The 17,020-nt window shown below is 42.4% G+C and overlaps 1 protein-coding gene and 1 pseudogene across 22 annotated transcripts in view; one reads left to right on the forward strand and one right to left on the reverse strand.

Moving 5' to 3' along the window:
• Positions 1-17,020, reverse strand: part of LOC105494330 (regulator of G protein signaling 6) — a 626,815-nt gene that overhangs the window by 350,050 nt on the left and 259,745 nt on the right. The window lies entirely within an intron of this gene.
• On the forward strand, positions 335-1,014 carry LOC105494304 (peptidyl-prolyl cis-trans isomerase A pseudogene; annotated as a pseudogene).

Here is a 17,020-nt window from a genome sequence, read left to right on the forward strand (position 1 = left end):
TATACGGATGAACAAGATGAAAGCAAGAAGCCAGGTAATAGGATATCGCACTAGGAATTTACCTCCCCCATTTCAAATGCCTAGTTTCCAGTAATCTCATGTACCTAAAAACCATAACATTGAAATCATCAGAAATATAATTGAATATCTACTGGCACATAAATGTGTTTATTATCCAACTCTTCAGGGAATAATCACATTTATCCCATATTGTGAAATAAAAGAAGCAGCTTACAAAATGGTCTAAATGGAATAATTACATTTGTAAAAACAAACAATACATCTATAGAAAAAGGTATGGCCCCGCTTTGCAGACGCTGCCGCCGAGGAAAGTCCTGTACTACTAGCCATGGTCAACCCTACCGTGTTCTTCGACATTGCCATCGACGGCGAGCCCTTGGGCCGCGTCTCCTTCGAGCTGTTTGCAGACAAGGTTCCAAAGACAGCAGAAAATTTTCATGCTCTGAGCACTGGAGAGAAAGGATTTGGTTATAAGGGTTCCTGCTTTCACAGAATTATTCCAGGGTTTATGTGTCAGGGTGGTGACTTCACACGCCATAATGGCACTGGTGGCAAGTCCATCTATGGGGAGAAATTTGAAGATGAGAACTTCATCCTAAAGCATACAGGTCCTGGCATCTTGTCCATGGCAAATGCTGGACCCAACACAAATGGTTCCCAGTTTTTCATCTGCACTGCCAAGACTGAGTGGTTGGATGGCAAGCATGTGGTCTTTGGCAAAGTGAAAGAAGGCATGAATATTGTGGAGGCCATGGAGCGCTTTGGGTCCAGGAATGGCAAGACCAGCAAGAAGATCACCATTGCTGATTGTGGACAACTCGAATAAGTTTGACTTGTGTTTTATCTTAACTACCAGACCATTCCTTCTGTAGCTCAGGAGAGCACCCCTCCACCCCATTTGCTCGCAGTATCCTAGAATCTTTGTGCTCTCGCTGCAGTTCCCTTTGGGTTCCATGTTTTCCTTGTTCTCTCCCATGTCTAGCTGGATTGCAGAGTTAAGTTTATGATTATGAAATAAAAACTAAGTAACAATTGTCAAAAAAAAGAAAAAGGTATGGAAGATTAATAGTAATTATATTTGGGCAGAGAGATTATAGGGTTTTTTTCTTAATTTGCTTAAAAATAAATAGGTTATTTCTATAAGTTTAAGAGGTAATGTTTAAGTTGCTTCAATTTAATAATTTAATAATAAATTACAGAGGCAATGTATACTAATTATAAAAAATTCAAACAATATGCAAGTATACACAGTAAAGCAGGAAGCAACCCTCCTACCCTCTAGCAAATTCGATTTCTTTCTCAAGAGGAAGAATAACCACTATTAACAGTTTGGTGTGTATCCTTCCAAACAAATCTGTGTGACTGTACATGTATTACATACACACATACATGATATGGTTTGGCTGTGCCCCCACTCAAATCTCATCTTGAATTGTAACTCCCACAATTCCCACGTGTCATGGGAGGAACCCGGACCTGGTGGGAGGTGATTGAATTATGGGATGGGTCTTTCCTGCACTGTTCTCATGATAGTGAATGAGTCTCATGAGATCTGATGGTTTTAAAAATGGGCATTTCCCCTGAACAACCTGCTCCTGAATGACTACTGGGTACATAATGAAATGAAGGCAGAAATAAAGATGTTCTCTGAAACCAGTGAGAACAAAGATACAACATACCAGAATCGCTGGGACACATTTAAAGCAGTCTGTAGAGGGAAATTTATAGCACTAAATGCCCACAAGAGAAAGCAGGAAAGATCTAAAATTGACACCCTAACATCACAATTAAAAGAACTAGAGAAGCAAGAGCAAATACATTCAAAAGCTAGCAGAAGGCAAGAAATAACTAAGGTCAGAGCAGAACTGAAGGAGACAGAGACACAAAAAACCCCTCAAAAAAATCAATGAATCCAGGAGCTGGTTTTTTGAAAAGATCAACAAAATTGATAGACCGCTAGCAAGACTAATAAAGAAGAAAAGAGAGAAGAATTAAATAGATACAATAAAAAATGATAAAGGGGATATCACCACTGATCCCACAGATATACAAACTGCCATCAGAGAATACTATAAACACCCCTACATAAATAAACTAGAAAATCTAGAAGAAATGGATAAATTCCTGGACACATACACCCTCCCAAGACTAACCCAGGAAGAAGCTGAATCCCTGAAGACACCAATAACAGGCTCTGAAATTGAGGCAATAATTAATAGCCTAACAAGCAAAAAAGGTCCAGGACCAGATGGATTCACAGCCGAATTCTACCGGAGATACAAGGAGGAGCTGGTACCATTCCTTCTGAAACTATTCCAATCAATAGAAAAAGAGGGAATCCTTCCTAACTCATTTTATGAGGCCAGCATCATCCTGATACCAAGGTCTGGCAGAGATACAACAAAAAAAGAGCATTTTAGACCAATATCCCTGATGAACATCGATGCAAAAATCCTCAATAAAAAACTGGCAAACCAAATCCAGCAGCACATCACAAAGCTTATCCACCATGATCAAGTGGGCTTCATCCCTGGGATGCAAGGCTGGTTCAACATACACAAATCAATAAACATAATCCATCATATAAACAGAACCAAAGACAAAAACCACATGATTATCTCAATAGATGCAGAAAAGGCCTTTGACAAAATTCAACAGCCCTTCATGTTACAAACTGTCAATAAATTAGGTATTGATGGGATGTATCTCAAAATAATCAGAGCTATTTATGACACACCCACAGCCAATATCATACTGAATGGGCAAAAACTGGAAGCATTCCCTTTGAAAACTGGCACAAGACAGGGATACCCTCTCTCACCACTCCTATTCAACACAGAGTTGGAACTTCTGGCCAGGGCAATCAGGCAGGAGAAAGAAATAAAGGGTATTCAATTAGGAAAAGAGGAAGTCAAATTGTCCCTGTTTGCAGGCGACATGATTGTATATTTAGAAAACCCCATCATCTCAGCCCAAAACCTCCTTAAGCTGATAAGCAACTTCAGCAAAGTCTCAGGACACAAAATCAATGTGCAAAAATCACAAGCATTCCTATACACCAATAACAAACAAACAGAGAGCCAAATCATGAGTGAACTCCCATTCACAACTGCCTCAAAGAGAATAAAATACCTTGGAATCCAACTTACAAGGGATGTGAATGACCTCTTCAAGGAGAACTACAAACCACTGCTCAATGAAATAAAAGAGGACACAAACAAATGGAAGAACATTCCATGCCCATGGTTAGGAAGAATCAATATTGTGAAAATGGCCATACTGCCCAAGGTAATTTATAGATTCAATGCCATCCCCATCAAGTTACCAACGACTTTCTTCACAGAATTGGAAAAAACTACTTTAAAGTTCATATGGAACCAAAAAAGAGCCTGCATTGCCAAGACAATCCTAAGACAGAAGAACAAAGCTGGAGGCATCACAGTACCTGACTTCAAACTATACTACGAGGCTACAGTAACCACAACAGCATGGTACTGGTACCAAAACAGAGATATAGACCAATGGAACAGAACAGAGGCCTCAGAAATAATACCACACATCTACAACCATCTGATCTTTGAAAAACCTGACAGAAACAAGAAATGGGGAAAGGATTCCCTATTTAATAAATGGTGCTGGGAAAACTGGCTAGCCATATGTAGAAAGCTGAAACTGGATCCCTTCCTTACACCTTATACAAAAATTAATTCGAGATGGATTAAAGACTTAAATGTCAGACCTAAAACCATAAAAACCCTAGAAGAAAACCTAGGCAATACCATTCAGGACATAGACATGGCCAAGGACTTCATGTCTAAAACACCAAAAGCAATGGCAACAAAAGCCAAAATTGAGAAATGGGATCTAATTAAACTAAAGAGCTTCTGCACAGCAAAAGAAACTACCATCAGAGTGAACAGGCAACCTACAGAATGGGAGAAAATTTTTGTAATCTACCCATCTGACAAAGGGCTAATATACAGAATCTACAAAGAACTTAAACAAATTTACAAGAAAAAATCAAACAACCCCATCCAAAAGTGTGTGAAGGATATGAACAGACACTTCTCTAAAGAAGACATTTATGCAGCTAACAGACACATGAAAAAAATGTTCGTCATCACTGGTCATCAGAGAAATGCAAATCAAAACCATAATGAGATACCATCTCATACCAGGTAGAATGGCGATCATTAAAAAGTCAGGAAACAACAGGTGCTGGAGGGGATATGGAGAAATAGGAACACTTTTACACTGTTTGTGGGACTGTAAACTAGTTCAACCATTGTGGAAGACAGTGTGGCGATTCCTCAAGGATCTAGAACTAGAAATACCATTTGACCCAGCCATCCCATCACTGGGTATATATCCAAAGGATTATAAATCATGCTGCTATAAAGACACATACACACGTATGTTTATTACGGCACTGTTCACAATAGCAAAGACTTGGAACCAACCCAAATGTCCATCAATGATAGACTGGATTAAGAAAATGTGGGACACGGGCGTGGTGGTGGGCGTCTGTAGTCCCAGCTACTTGGGAGGCTGAGGCGGGAGAATGGCGTGAACCGGGGAGGCGGAGCTTGCAGTGAGCCGAGATTGCGCCACTGCACTCCAGCCTGGGAGACACAGCAAGACTCCGTCTCAAAAAAAAAAAAAAAAAAGAAAGAAAGAAAAAAAGAAAATGTGGGACATATACACCATGGAATACTATGCAGCCATAAAAAAGATGAGTTCATGTCCTTTGTAAGGACATGGATGAAGCTGGAAACCACCATTCTGAGCAAACCATTGAAGGACAGAAAACCAAACGCCGCACGTTCTCACTCATAGGTGGGAACTGAACAATGAGAACACTTGGACAAAGGGTGGGGAACATCACACAGTGGAGCCTGTTGTCGGGTGTGGGGAGGAGGGAGGGATAGCATTAGGAGATATACCTAATGTAAATGATGAGTTAATGGGTGCAGCACACCAACATGACACATGTATACACATGTAACAAACCTGCACATTGTGCACATGCACCCTAGAACTTAAAGTATAATTAAAAAAAATAAATAAATAGAAAAAAATATGGGCGTTCCCCTGCACAAACTCTCTTTTTTTGCCTGCTGCCATCCATGTAAGATGTGACTTGCTCCTCCTTTCCTTCCGCCATGATTGTGAGGCCTCCCCAGCGATGTGGAACTGTGAGTTCAATTAAACCTCTTTCTTTTGTAAATTGCCCAGTCTCAGGTATGTCTTTATCAGCAGCATGAAAACAAACTAATACACACACACACACACACAATATTGTGCATATACATAGAAATTATATATATAATACCATATATATACATGTTTTCCTACAGAAGTAATTATACTAAAATATTGCTCTAGGACTTGCTTCTTCCAGGTAACGAAATACTATGTCCATCTTTCCATGTGAATACATACAGGTCGGCTGTTTATTTTTTTTAGAGATGGGTGTCTCACTATATTGACCAGGTTGGTCTTGAACTCCTGGCCTCAAAAGATCCTCCTATCTTGGCCTCCCAAAGTTCTGGGATGACAGGCATAAGCCACTGTACCAAGCCTGCTCATTATTTTAACTGTTGTACAATATTCAAGAGTAGAGGCACATTGTAATTGATTTACCTGGTCTATTATAGACATACATTTAAGTTGTTTCCAACGTTTTCTTACTATAAACAGTACTGCAATAAAGCCCCTTGGATATATGTGCAAGAATGATGTAAGATTAACTTCTAGAAGTAGAATTGCTAGTCAAAGGGCATATACATTTTAAATTCTGATAAATACTACAAAATTGGTTGCCTAGAGGCATGTCCAATTTATACTCCCAGCAGAAAACAGTCCATGACTGTTTTACCACATTCTTATCAACCCTGGAGATTATCAATGTAATTTTGGTCAGTGGGCAAACAGCATTTCAGTCTGCAAAACACACTTTAGAAAACACTGATCAGTAATTATTTTTGTTTTTTTCTGAGCATTAGCCAGGAAACTATTTTTATTTCAAACGTTTTTAATAGTCTTTCCAAAATACTCATCACCAGAAACCTTTGTACACAATATGAATTTATTTCTTTGGCTTAAATGTGCAATCATCTGAATTAATTTTCAGCTAATTAAGGATCTGGATTGGTACTATTCCACAGGACCACAGAAGTATAAAGATATGGCTGGAATATATGATGGCTCAGAACACATCCATGAGCTGGTGTTTGGAATGAGACCCTGACTTGTTTAGGGCTGACCTGTGAGAGGGGACAAGGATGGAAAGCGATATTACTATTTTGAAAATTTTTAAATACCAGTTTTAAAAGCAGCCTGCTTGCACATTGCATAATCATATGCAAGCCCTCCAGAGGAAGTAACTGTTTCTTATTCACTGCACAGGACAGCTCACCAGGAAAGACGGAGGACACATTAAAGTGATACTGGGAATGTGCATGGAAGAAAGAGAATAAACCATGATGGGTGCAAGGATAGTATCTTAGTGGTGAATGTGAGCAACTGAGGGAGGGATGGATCCATTCCCAGAGGAGGTACGATGAGGACATGGGAGCTCAACACTGTCCAGGGCAGGCTTCTCCTTCCTTACAGGAAGCTCTGCTCCCCATAAAGATTGTACTGGGAAGAAGATGTAGGAATCATATTCTGTATTGCCGCAGTTCTGCCTCTGCTCTGCTCTCTATCTGCTCATGCTGTCAGAGATCTAAAGACGTGATCTCTGCTGAAGCACCACAGAGATCTGAGAAGCCGTGCAGGAAAACACTGCCTGGAGTCCAAGGTGGCCAAACATCATGGTTCAGCACCATCCATTTCATCTCATACTGAAGAGTAGACACTTGGGAGTGCTCCCCCTGGATATAGGTACAGCACTATGAGGTCGGCAAAATCATCTGCTAAGTCTGAATGTTTGGGTCCCTCCAAAATTCATATGTTGAAATCCTAACCCCAAGGTGATGGTATGAGGAGGTGGGGCTTTTGGGAGGTGATGAGATCACGGGAACAGAGCCCTCATGAATGAAATAAGTGCCTTTAAAAAGATGCCTGAGAGAGACCCCTTGCCCCTTTCATCATGTGAAGACACAGCAAGAAGGTGCCACCTGTGAGGAAGCAGGCCCTCACCAGACAGACTCTGCCTTGTGTTTGGCCTTTCACCCTCTAGAGCTGTGAGAAATAAAAATCCTGTTGTCTATAAGCCACCCAGTTTATGGTATTTTGTTATAGCGGCCTGAACAGACCAAGATATCATCCTTGTTTTACAGAGGCTGAAACTGAGGCTTTGCGAGGTGAAGTAACCTGCCTAAGGTCACATAGCTTGTATGGTAGGCAGCTTCTGGGATTGCCTTCTAGGATGTCTTCCTCCTGGGTCTTCTTGCCCTTCAGGATCCCCTCCCCGTGGAAGTGTGAGTTATACTTGGTGACTTGATTCCAAGAAACAGAATATCACAGAATGGTGGTATGTTGCTTCTGAGATGAAGTTACAAAAACACTGTAGCTTCAAGTTTCTGTTTGGAGTGATGAAAAGTTTTAGAAAGAGTGGTGATGGTTGTAAAACATAGTGAATATACTTAATGCCACTGAATTGCACACCTAAAAATGGTTACAATAGGCCAGGTGTGGTGGCTGACACCTGTAACCCCAGCACTTTGGGAGGCCAAGGTGGGCAGATCACTGGAGGTCAGGACTTTGAGACCAGCCTGGCCAACATGGCAAAACTCCATCTACTAAAAATACAAAAAATTAGCCAGGCGTGGTGGCACACACTTATAGTCCCAGCTACTTGGGAGGCTGAGGCAGGAGAATCTCTTGAAATCGAGAGACGGAGGTTGCAGTGAGCCAAGATCCTACCACTGCACTCCAGCCTGGGTGACACAGCAAGACTCTGTCTCAAAAAAAAAAAAAGAAAGGTTACAATAACAAATAATGTTGTATATATTTTATCACTCACACAAAAATCATTTTCAATGCCTCCCCCACATTCCCAGGGAAAACAAAAACACTGTAGCTTCCATCTTGGATCTTTCTCTCAGATTCCCCTCTCTGGGGGAAGCAGCCGCCAAGCTGTGAGCAGCCCTTTGACGAGGTGGCAAGGAACTGATGTCTCTAGCCAACAACCATGACGGATTTGAGGCCGGCCAACCACCACATGCGTGAGCTTGAAAGCAGGTCCTTCCCCACCTGGCCAAGCTATGAGATGACTGCAGCCTTGGTACCCAGCAAAGTCAAACCCAGATCCTTTACCCACAGTGCTGTGAGATAATAACTTAAGCCACTAAATTTGGGATAATTTGTTATACAGCGATAGATAACTAATAGCTATTAACTAGCAAAGATGGAATTTAAACTCAATTTTGCTTGTCGCCAGAGTCTGAGGTCTTAATTCATCTATTAATTTATGAATTCACTCCAGTATGCATTTGTGCCTATATGCATGATAGATGCTATCTTAGAGATAACACATAAAGTGACGGATTAACAATGTACTTTCTCTAAAAAACAGGATCCATCCTACAGAATCCCTGACTGTCATAGCATGGGACAGACTTGCTGTTCAAGCAGAAGTGGACAATTGCAGCCATATTTGCTTTCATCCACTGCCCTTTTTAACACGTGCCTGCCCTCCCCAGACCCCTCCCCTCCAAGGGTTTGCATCTCCAGTCCTTGTAGAGAAACAGCCTTTCCAGCCTGCAGCCAAGTTGAAAGCAAAGACACTTTGTGGGACATCTGGGCAGTAAGTTTGCTTACTCTCCTGGGAGAGGAAGCGGCCCTGATGATTCTGAGTTTGGCTACGGAATCAGGAGAGCCAGATATTTTGAAATGTTATATTAAACTGAGGGCATCGATTGGTTGTGCAAGTTCTTCCTGAAGCCCCCTATACACAGGGATGGGTAATGGGTAAGAACAGGAGCTGCTCAAATGCAGAAATGCCCCTTTACAGAATGGACTCAGAGTAGGTCCACAGGGAAATCTGGAGGGCAGGAGAAACTTCCCTGAAATGCACTATATATGCTCTTGTTCTCTGTGGCCACTCCTCTTCCTAAGAGATTTTGTATCCTCGGGTAATTAGTGTGGCCCTTCTTCTAACTGTGCAGTGGGGTTGATGCATGGTCTCAGCAATTTGGGGAATATTTCTATCCATTAGTGAAGATGACTTACTTCATAAACGTATTTTGTATTCCCTCATTTGTGTACACAAACACCAAAACACATATTTTAAGTATGTGAGAGTCAAATGTTTCTTAGCTAGCTAATCACATTAATACTTCATCATGAAGAAGAGGATATTGGATTTCAATTTAAATCCAAATGTGTCTAGATTTTTAACCACTATTAAAATGTAGCAGTGTGCTGGTTCTTAAGTCATTTTGCCAGTCAGAGGTGGTGAATAAAGTTGATTTTACTTTTTATGGGTGTTCAGTTTACTCTAGACCAAGGGTTGGCAATTTTTTTTTTCCTGTGATACAAGAAATAAATATTTCAGCCTTTGCTGGCCGCACACTGTCTCTGTCCCAGCTGCTCACCTCTGCCTTGTAGCTTGAAAGCAGCCACAGACAATAGACATTATGTAAATGAGCGGGCATTTCTGTGTTTCAGCAGAACTATTTATAGAAACAGGTGGCAGGTGGAATTTGACCTTGGGGCTGCTGTTTGCCATCCTCTAGTCTGGGCCCTTTTATCATACCTCAGTCAGTTTATTTGGGAAGTGGGATTAGTGAGGGGGATGCATAGTAGAGAAACTGCTTTTCAGCTGAGTTATAATTTGAACATATCCAAATTCACTTCTTTAATTAAGATTCTTGTAGATTAACTTAGAGTACTCTTATTTAACAATCTGAACAGCTCAGGCTTTAGATAATCACTGTTGAATTTAAAAAGTCAAATTTAGACCAAGCACGGTGGCTCACACCCATAATCCCAGCACTTTGGGAGGCTGAGATGGGCGGATCACGAGGTCAGGAGATGGAGAGCATCCTGGCTAACAGGGTGAAACCCCATCTCTACTAAAAATACAAAAAAATTAGCTGTGCATGGTGGCAGGCACCTGTAGTCCCAGCTACTCGGGAGGCTGAGGCAGAACGGCGTGAACCCGGAAGGCGGAGCTTGCAGTGAGCTGAGATCGCGCCACTGCCCTCCAGCCTGGGCGACAGAGCGAGACTCCGTCTCAAAAAAAAAAAAAAAAGTCAAATTTCGTGTGGAGTGAATGAGGGGGATACAATTCTAAGGGAGAATTTCCCAGTTTTTCCAGCCTAGACTGCAATTATTCGTGAGTTGTCATTCTTATCAGACTTGAACTCTTTAAAGAAAGGGAAAACTTTACCTGCCGTTGTGCAGATTCTATTGACACACAGCAGGTGTCCAATAAATGTTCGCTGACAGAACACATAAGAAACAGGAGGCGAATCATTAGTTGCCATAATAAGCAATTAACATATAATGATCCTGATATATGTGAACATAAAGAGAGTGCTGGACTTTTTTCTCCACATATTAAAAAAGCAGGACCATATAAGTCCCACGGCGGCCATCTGCTACTGCTTTCCAATGTGGACTCCCCAAGGCACCACTTCCTTGAGTAAGCTCACTGTGGCTGACCTAATCCTCAGAGGGTGAGCAATGCCAACTCAGGCTGGCTAAGAAGGCTCAGTATTGTGGTTACTTCTTTTCTTTTCTCTTCTCTTCTCCTTCTCCTTTCCTCTTCTTCTTCTTCTTGTTCTTCTTCTTCTTCGTCTTTCTTCCTCTTCCTCTTCCTCTTCTTCTTCTCCTCCTCCTCCTCTTCCTCCTCCTCCTCCTCCTCGTCGTCGTCGTCGTCGTCGTCGTCGTCTTCTTCTTCTTCTTCTTCTTCTTCTTCTTCTTCTTCTTCTTCTTCTTCTTCTTCTTCTTCTTCTTCTTCTTCTTCTTTCTTCCTTCTTCTTCCTTCTTCTTCCTTCTTCTTCCTTCTTTCTTCTTCTTCTTTTTTAAGCAGAGGACATTCAGGAGTAAGTATCTCCTCTAGGAACTGTCCCTACATCATACAACTCCTCCCCTCCGACCCTTTGACGATTTTCCTAGGCAAGTCTATGTAGAAAGCCCTCTCCAGCCAAATGCCCCAAAGAGCATTTGACTCCTGTGCTTCTTGCGTTAGTCTTTTTGTGTTTGTTCCCTAAATAAGTCAACCACATTGAGAGATTATTTGTTAAGTGCCTGGAATCCCCCAGACATTTAACAAACACCGTGGGGCTTTTGAGGTGAGGTAGACTCTGATCTGTATAGCAACTCAGGAATGAGGTGCAATGAGCCGTGCACTGAGGAGGACTGTGTGTTTCCAGGGACAGCCCTGTCCCTACCACCTCCTTCCTTGTGCTGCCCCCTCATCCCTTCTCCCTCCACTCCTCTGAGTTGGTCAAACCTTTCAGGGAAGGCAAAGCTTCCTATACATAGAGGGGGCAAAAAACCTCAAGTGCCAACACCCTTGGAAGGAGCAAGAAGTGGACAAATGAAGTGAATTTAAATGGAGGTAAAAGTGAGATATCAGAGCCTTCACTGACGTGACTGAGAGGCAGGACAGAGTGAAAAGGCAGTGACACAAAGACATGATGAAGGACGGGGGTTCCGAAAAGCAGGGCGGATGGGTGGAAACACAAGCAGCTCATTCACAGTGCGGCCTGAGGCCAGCTCCGGCAGGTGGGGCTCCTGAATCAAACAGCATCTTGCTGGCCTCCAGCATCCTGTTTTAAGAAAGTAGGAATCCATGTTGCGAATAGACTAGATTCCCTCATTAGAGAAATCTAGGAATCTTCCACAAAGCAACAACCATCTAGAATTCCCTAATTATCCCAACAGGACAGATTAATTAGGTCACTTTAGAGAATCAAACAAATAAAATATACAGAAGCTGAAAGCACAGCGCAGAAATGGTTATATTTAGGCCATGGGTCCTAGGGCACTGCCAGATAATAAAGATTTTGGACTCTGCGAGCCATAGGGTCTCTATCGCAATGATCGGATAGGGCATTATAGTATGAAAGCAGCCACAGACAGTCTATATATAAATGAGTGTGCCTAAATTCCAATACAATTTTATTAACAAAAAGACTGTGGGCTGTGTTTGGTCCATAGGCCATAGTTTGCTGAACTCTGGCTTACATCACATTAAAGGGAAGACACATCCTTCCACCACTTAGACCCTGTACCTCATAACATCTTACAAAGGATCTGGTTCTAAAGTCAACAAAACAATAGTCAGAATTATCTTAGAATCTAGAATTGCCTGTGGGAACAGCCACCTACTGAGGGGAGAGTATATCACATCTCCCACACCAAGTTCCTCCCAAGTAATTCATGCAGTGACAGCAGATGAGCTCATGCCACTTAAATTATCTCTCATGCCAATAACTTCTCATAACTTAAATGCAAGTGCTATAGGAAGTCAGCGTTCACAACAAGTTTGAATAACACATACACTCTTTCTAGAAGAAAGATAAAATCTCTTGGACTGTTGGCATTGTTTTAGATTACTTTCATTGCAATGTTGCTTCAATGTATACAAAACTAACACAACTAGATGCAAAGTGCTTTTGCTTACAACTCTTCTATAATTCTGACACTAGCATAAGTGTAAAAGCTAAATATGAAGCCAGTAACAATTGACTGCATTAAAATGATACAGTGGATAATGGCATTTCACTCCAATTACATCATTGTTTATAATGTAAAAACAAAATGTCACTAATTACCACAGCCCCAAACTACTGCAAAACATCACCATTCCATCACTGGGCCTTCACTTAGTGTACACACATCATTTACAAATCAATTCCCTTCTCCCCTTCAGTGACCAGGAAAGTGTCATACTCACTCACAGAAATGATGAAAAACCCTGAAATTGTACATTTGCTGTTTTGAAAGGGAACTCAAAGTCCCCTGAGAATGCATTTGGGCACCCCAGTCGGAGAACCATTACTGATAAACACTGGATTGCTTAAACCTTGTTACGTTTCTGAAGTAATTTCTGTCCTATAAACCTCTACATTATTTACTGTTTTTGCCACTAAGGTGACATCTGTCAGCTAGTACCACTTTCCACTCTCTGCCTCTCTCTTTTCTTTTATAGGCTTTGAATATACTTTGTTCTTATCTACCACACTTCAGACTAGAGACCAAAGCAGGTGGACTCTGCCCTGGAGGCAAATGTTCTAACCTGGGTTACAACTATATGACTCAAAGGATCCACTTATCTTCTCTGAGCCTGTTTTTCCACCTGCAAATTAGGAAGCTGAACTTTAAGGTCTTTTCCATCTCTTCTCTTCTCTAGTTCTGTGAACCAAAAAAGAGGGAGCTACCCCAAAGCGTTCTTACTCAGGTATGTGCAGAGACAAATACAGTGTCTTACTCTAATAGAAACCCCATGAATCTGATGAATCTGTTTCTTTAAAAACAAACATCAAAGCAACAGAATAGTACAACTAAAATCGACCCCAGGTATTATTTAGTCTATTGTCCTTATTTAGTAAATTAATTTATTTCAATGTCTGCTTATGGCCTGGGCCTTAAGCAAGATGTTGGAGATTTGTTAATTTTTTATATTTAGACAAGGTTTTGCTTTGTCGCCCAGGCTGGAGTGCAGTGGCGTAATTTTGGCTCACTGCAGCTTCCACTTCCGAGGCTCAAGTGAGCCTCCCACCTCAGCCTCCTGAGTAGCTGGGAGTACAGGTACACAGCATCACACTCAGCTAATTTTCTGTGGAGATGAGGTTTCGCCATGTTGCCCAGGCTGGTCTCAAACTCCTGAGCTCAAGGGATCCACCCACCTCAGCCTCTCAAAATCCTGGGATTACAGGTGTGAGCCACTGAGCCCAGCCAAGATGTTGGAGATTAATAACAAACACAACAAGTACTTATTCTTTTGGAGACTAAATTACACTGAAGAGGATTGAGATAAGTCAGGAAGTGATTAAAATATAATAACAAAAAGTATATAATAACGAAAAATATAAAATATTATATATATTAGCAAAAGTTGCTATAGCTACTTTAAGAGCATTGGTTAGCATCTAACCTGGACCTGGAGGATCAAGAAAGTCTTCTAGGAGAACATCATTCCCCAGTGATTCCCTGAAGGGCCTCAGAGCTATCAAGACAGCAGAGGATTCTTGTGGGTATGACCCACAGGGGACCACATGCCTTGAGTTTAGGGAGACACCAGCTGACCTCCAGCTGAAAACTGCCAAATAGAAATTTGGGCCCCGAGATGCCATGTCTTCTGATTTTTCAAGAGAAGCAGAATATTTGGATTTTTAAATAATTACTGATTCCTAAATTTTGTCACAATTTTAATTTTTAAAAATACTATTAAATAAAGTCCTCATTCAACCCATACATTGTCCCCTGGGTCTCTGGTACTCCCTACCCACTGTAGCCCTAGACCTTCCCTTCTTCGTTTGCCAAGTGTTCTTGTGTGTCCCTTGCAGGACGGTGGAAACATGGACCCAGGACTTCTGTTCGAGGCAGACATTTATAATTAAGTGTGAGCTAGGCACGCTGGCATGGGTATTTGATCTTAACTAGAAAACATATGGCCGGGTGTGGTGGCTCATGCCTGTAATTCCAGCACTTTGAGAGGCTGAGGCAGGCAGATCACTTTATGTCAGGAATTTGAGGCCAGCCTGGCCAACATAGTAAAACCCCGTCTCTACTAAAAATACAAAAAGCAGCCAGGCATGGTGGCGGGCACCTGTAATCGCAGCTACTCAGGAGACTGAGGCAGGAGAATGGCTTGAACCCAGGAGGCAGAGGTAGAAGTGAGCCAAGATTGTGCCACTGCACTCCAGCCTGGGCAACAGAGCAAGACTCTGTCTCAAAAGAAACAAAAAGAAAAAGAAAAGAAAATATTTGGATTTTGGGGGCTAAGGGGCATTCTGAACATTTCTTCTACTTAAACAATCTTTTCTTTCATTCTCATTGGTCCAACAAGAGGTCAGAATGTCCCTTAAGAATTAAAGCTCTCTGGGGAACTTACAGATCTCAAAAATATTTGCCCAACTCAGCTTTGGGTTTCCCATCAACACTTAGCAAGAAGCGGCTACATCAGCCTTGGGAAATGCTCATTTCATAGTAGAACAGGCAGTTTTCAGGAGAACAGAAGCCCAGATGGGAGAAGCAGAATACAAATCGTAATTCCAAAGTGGAAAATTCAACTTTGATGTGCACTTGACAGATGCAAGAGAAACGAATCCCAAGTATTTGAAGAGGAAAGTTGCCATGGCATTTTTGCAAAACACCACTAGAGAGAAGGAAAATTCTGTAGTACACATACTTTCCCTTTTCTCTGCTTTTTCTTCATTAGGCAAGAACTTCAGAAGAGCTCTGGCAGAGAAAATCAGATGTTAAAGAGACCCCTTCAGAGTCGGGTTCCCAGCAGCCACAGGGGGCATGTCACGTGATGGCCGTGATTCTAGGTCCCCGCTCTATGCACCACAGCAACTGTGGGGAGGCTCAGCTCCGCTCCTCCCACCCGATGGGGGACAGGCAGTAGCGTTCTCAGCCTCTGCCTAATTACCAGCTAAGTAATTAGTGAGAAGGGGTGCTCCCAGGTTCCTGCTGTTTCTTAATAATTAATCCATAAACTGGTTAATCTGACAGCCTCTCCTCTCCATCTCCCAGCACTAACCCACAGTGGGCTCTATCCCCCAGTCACACAAGATAGAACCCACAAAAGCGGTCTTCAATCTTCCTCTCAACCTACCTTCCCACAATCACGTACCAGAGGCTGGCTGTCCACCTTCTCCGTGTCTCTCGCATCTCTCCTTTCGAATTCTTGCTGCTTCTCCTTTGGTTCAGTCCCCACCTCCCCCATTTCATGGCTCAACTACTAAAATGGCCTCCCTATCACCTCTCTTTCCTCCAACTCATCTTCCCTTCTGTTCTCCAAACTATTTACATGGAACAGGTTACATATGTCACTCTCCTGCTGAAAAACTTTACCTAAATCCCCATTGCCTATAAATTTAAGTTCAAAATCTTGTGCGTGGTACTGACTCTTCTGCGATCTGTACCCACTGCCCGGCCTTGGAGAATAATATTAATTTTTTTTTTTTTTTTTTTTTTTTTTGAGACGGAGTCTCGCTTTGTCACCCAGGCTGGAGTGCAGTGGCGCGACCTCAGCTCACTGCAAGCTCCGCCTCCCAGGTTTACGCCATTCTCCTGCCTCAGCCTCCCGAGTAGCTGGGACTACAGGCGCCCACCACCTCGCCCGGCTAGTTTTTTGTATTTTTTTTAGTAGAGACGGGGTTTCACCGTGTTAGCCAGGATGGTCTCGATCTCCTGACCTCGTGATCCGCCCGTCTCGGCCTCCCAAAGTGCTGGGATTACAGGCTTGAGCCACCGCGCCCAGCCTAATATTAATTCTTAAGCAAACACATGAACACTGGCAAACACAAAGGGCTCAGCCCTGGTGTTTCCGTGGGCACACAGGGAGAGGCCACCTTTCTGGAACTCTACACAGCACTGTCAAATAGCTAACAACAGGGTAACCTGATCGCTTACTGCTCAGCAAGTCGCTTATAAAAAGTTCTCCTAGTGACTTCCCCAACCCACTCACCATCTCACCTGCTGCTTTGAGCGCTGTGACTTGCTTTCTACCTCTTCAACTCTTCATTCAAACGACTTATTTTTCTCCCACCTTCCTGGCTATTCCTTCCACATCTCCTCTGCTAATTCCTCTTTTCTTCTCTCCACTCTGAGGACCCAGCAGCCTCTGGCCCTGGGCCCTCTTTTTTCTCTCTCCACTCTCATCCTTGGAGACCTCATCTGGTCTTATGGCTTTAAAGACCTTCTAGACTCTGATACTTTGAAATGTATATAAACAGCCCTGGCCTCTGCCTAAGCCCCGGATTTGAATATCCAACTATTTACTTGGTATTATCACTAAGAGGCAGCTCAAACTCAATACTCAAGGACTCAAGTATGACAACAGCTTGTTTACCCCACCCTAACCTCCAGC

This window comes from Macaca nemestrina, chromosome 7 (assembly GCF_043159975.1).
Source record: "Macaca nemestrina isolate mMacNem1 chromosome 7, mMacNem.hap1, whole genome shotgun sequence".
Lineage (NCBI taxonomy): Eukaryota > Metazoa > Chordata > Mammalia > Primates > Cercopithecidae > Macaca > Macaca nemestrina.